Here is a 5,029-nt window from a genome sequence, read left to right on the forward strand (position 1 = left end):
TAGAGCATACAGGCTAATACACACTGGTAGTACACAGGTTAACATGCAACACATTGACAATGGGGCACAGAGCATACAGGCTAATACACACTGGTAGTACACAGGTTAACATGCATCACATTGACAATGGGCCATAGAGCATACAGGCTAATACACACTGGTAGTACACAGGTTACCATATATCACATTGACAATGGGGCATAGAGCATACAGGCTAATACACACTGGTAGTACACAGGTTACCATATATCACATTGACAATGGGGCATAGAGCATACAGGCTAATACACACTGGTAGAACACAGGTTAACATGCATCACATTGACAATGGGGCATAGAGCATACAGGCTAATACACACTGGTAATACACAGGTTAACATGCATCACATTGACAATGGGGCATAGAGCATACAGGCTCACACACTGGTAGTACACAGGTTAACATGCATCACATTGACAATGGGGCATAGAGCATACAGGCTAATACACACTGGTAGTACACAGGTTAACATGCAACACATTGACAATGGGGCATAGAGCATACAGGCTAATACACACTGGTAGTACACAGGTTAACATGCATCACATTGACAATGGGGCACAGAGCATACAGGCTAATACACACTGGTAGTACACAGGTTACCATGCATCACATTGACAATGGGACATAGAGCATACAGGCTAATACACACTGGTAGTACACAGGTTAACATGCATCACATTGACAATGGGGCATAGAGCATACAGGCTAATACACACTGGTAGTACACAGGTTAATATGCATCACATTGACAATGGGGCATAGAGCATACAGGCTAATACACACTGGTAGTATACAGGTTAACATGCATCACATTGACAATGGGGCATAGAGCATACAGGTTAATACACACTGGTAGTACACAGGTTACCATGCATCACATTGACAATGGGGCATAGAGCATACAGGTTAATACACACTGGTAGTACACAGGTTAACATGCATCACATTGACAATGGGGCATAGAGCATATAGGTTAATACACACTGGTAGTACACAGGTTACCATGCATCACATTGACAATGGGGCATAGAGCATACAGACTAATACACACTGGTAGTACACAGGTTAACATGCATCACATTGACAATGGGACATAGAGCATACAGGCTAATACACACTGGTAGTACACAGGTTAACATGCATCACATTGACAATGGGACATAGAGCATACAGGTTAATACACACTGGTAGTACACAGGTTACCATGCATCACATTGACAATGGGGCATAGAGCACACAGACTAATACACACTGGTAGTACACAGGTTAACATGCATCACATTGACAATGGGGCATAGAGCACACAGGCTAATATACACTGGTAGTACACAGGTTAACATGCATCACATTGACAATGGGGCATACAGCATACAGGCTAACACACACTGGTAGTACACAGGTTAACATGCATCACATTGACAATGGGGCACAGAGCACACAGACTAATACACACTGGTAGTACACAGGTTACCATGCATCACATTGACAATGGGGCATAGAGCACACAGGCTAATACACACTGGTAGTACACAGGTTAACATGCATCACATTGACAATGGGACATAGAGCACACAGGCTAATACACACTGGTAGTACACAGGTTAACATGCATCACATTGACAATGGGACATAGAGCACACAGACTAATACACACTGGTAGTACACAGGTTACCATGCATCACATTGACAATGGGGCATAGAGCATACAGGCTAATACACACTGGTAGTACACAGGTTAACATGCATCACATTGACAATGGGGCATAGAGCACACAGACTAATACACACTGGTAGTACACAGGTTACCATGCATCACATTGACAATGGGGCATAGAGCACACAGACTAATACACACTGGTAGTACACAGGTTAACATGCTTCACATTGACAATGGGGCATAGAGCATACAGGCTAATACACTGGTAGTACACAGGTTAACATGCATCACATTGACAATGGGGCATAGAGCACACAGGCTAATACACACTGGTAGTACACAGGTTAACATGCATCACATTGACAATGGGGCATAGAGCACACGGGCTAATACACACTGGTAGTACACAGGTTACCATGCATCACATTGACAATGCGGCATAGAGCACACAGGCTAATACACACTGGTAGTACACAGGTTAACATGCATCACATTGACAATGGGGCATAGAGCACACAGGCTAATACACACTGGTAGTACACAGGTTAACATGCATCACATTGACAATGGGGCATAGAGCACACAGGCTAATACACACTGGTAGTACACAGGTTAACATGCATCACATTGACAATGGGGCATAGAGCATACAGGCTAATACACACTGGTAGTACACAGGTTAACATGCATCACATTGACAATGGGGCATAAAGCATACAGGCTAATACACACTGGTAGTACACAGGTTACCATGCATCACATTGACAATGGGGCATAGAGCACACAGGCTAATACACACTGGTAATACACAGGTTAACATGCATCACATTGACAATGGGGCATAGAGCACACAGGCTAATACACACTGGTAGTACACAGGTTACCATGCATCACATTGACAATGGGGCATAGAGCACACAGGCTAATACACACTGGTAATACACAGGTTAACATGCATCACATTGACAATGGGGCATAGAGCACACAGGCTAATACACACTGGTAGTACACAGGTTAACATGCATCACATTGACAATGGGGCATAGAGCACACAGGCTAATACACACTGGTAATACACAGGTTAACATGCATCACATTGACAATGGGGCATAGAGCACACAGGCTAATACACACTGGTAGTACACAGGTTAACATGCATCACATTGACAATGGGGCACAGAGCATACAGGCTAATACACACTGGTAGTACACAGGTTACCATGCATCACATTGACAATGGGGCATAGAGCACACAGGCTAATACACACTGGTAATACACAGGTTAACATGCATCACATTGACAATGGGGCATAGAGCACACAGGCTAATACACACTGGTAGTACACAGGTTAACATGCATCACATTGACAATGGGGCATAAAGCACACAGACTAATACACACTGGTAGTACACAGGTTAACATACATCACATTGACAATGGGACATAGAGCATACAGGCTAATACACACTGGTAGTACACAGGTTAACATGCATCACATTGACAATGGGGCACAGAGCACACAAGCTAATACACACTGGTAGTACACAGGTAAACATGCATCACATTGACAATGGGACATAGAGCATACAGGCTAATACACACTGGTAGTACACAGGTTAACATGCATCACATTGACAATGGGGCATAGAGCATACAGGCTAATACACACTGGTAGTACACAGGTTAACATGCATCACATTGACAATGGGGCATAGAGCATACAGGCTAATACACACTGGTAGTACACAGTTTAACATGCATCACATTGACAATGGGGCATAGAGCATACAGGCTAATACACACTGGTAGTACACAGGTTACCATGCATCACATTGACAATGGGGCATAGAGCATACAGGCTAATACACACTGGTAGTACACAGGTTAACATACATCACATTGACAATGGGGCATAGAGCACACAGGCTAATACACACTGGTAATACACAGGTTACCATGCATCACATTGACAATGGGGCATAGAGCATACAGGCTAATACACACTGGTAGTACACAGGTTAACATGCATCACATTGACAATGGGGCATAGAGCATACAGGCTAATACACACTGGTAGTACACAGGTTAACATACATCACATTGACAATGGGGCATAGAGCACACAGGCTAATACACACTGGTAATACACAGGTTACCATGCATCACATTGACAATGGGGCATAGAGCATACAGGCTAATACACACTGGTAGTACACAGGTTACCATATATCACATTGACAATGGGGCATAGAGCATACAGGCTAATACACACTGGTAGTACACAGGTTAACATGCATCACATTGACAATGGGGCATAGAGCACACAGGCTAATACACACAGGTAGTACACAGGTTACCATGCATCACATTGACAATGGGGCATAGAGCATACAGGCTAATACACACTGGTAATACACAGGTTACCATGCATCACATTGACAATGGGGCATAGAGCATACAGGCTAATACACACTGGAAGTACACAGGTTACCATATATCACATTGACAATGGGGCATAGAGCATACAGGCTAATACACACTGGTAGTATACAGGTTAACATGCATCACATTGACAATGGGGCATAGAGCACACAGACTAATACACACTGGTAGTACACAGGTTACCATGCATCACATTGACAATGGGGCATAGAGCATACAGGCTAATACACACTGGTAGTACACAGGTTACCATATATCACATTGACAATGGGGCATAGAGCATACAGGCTAACACACACTGGTAGTACACAGGTTAACATGCATCACATTGACAATGGGGCATAGAGCATACAGGCTAATACACACTGGTAGTATACAGGTTACCTTGCATCACATTGACAATGGGGCATAGAACACACAGGCTAATACACACTGGTAGTATACAGGTTACCATGCATCACATTGACAATGGGGCATAGAGCATACAGGCTAATACACACTGATAGTACACAGGTTAACATGCATCACATTGACAATGGGGCATAGAGCACACAGGCTAATACACACTGGTAGTACACAGGTTACCATGCATCACATTGACAATGGGGCATAGAGCATACAAGCTAATACACACTGGTAGTACACAGGTTACCATGCATCACATTGACAATGGGGCATAGAGCATACAGGCTAAAACACACTGGTAGTACACAGGTTACCATGCATCACATTGACAATGGGGCATAGAGCATACAGGCTCACACACTGGTAGTACACAGGTTAACATGCATCACATTGACAATAGGGCATAGAGCACACAGACTAATACACACTGGTAGTACACAGGTTAACATAAATCACATTGACAATGGGGCATACAGCATAC

This window comes from Phyllobates terribilis, unplaced genomic scaffold (assembly GCF_046119375.1).
Source record: "Phyllobates terribilis strain yellow unplaced genomic scaffold, ASM4611937v1 Scaffold_1__5_contigs__length_1240528914, whole genome shotgun sequence".
NCBI classification, from domain to species: Eukaryota; Metazoa; Chordata; class Amphibia; order Anura; family Dendrobatidae; genus Phyllobates; species Phyllobates terribilis.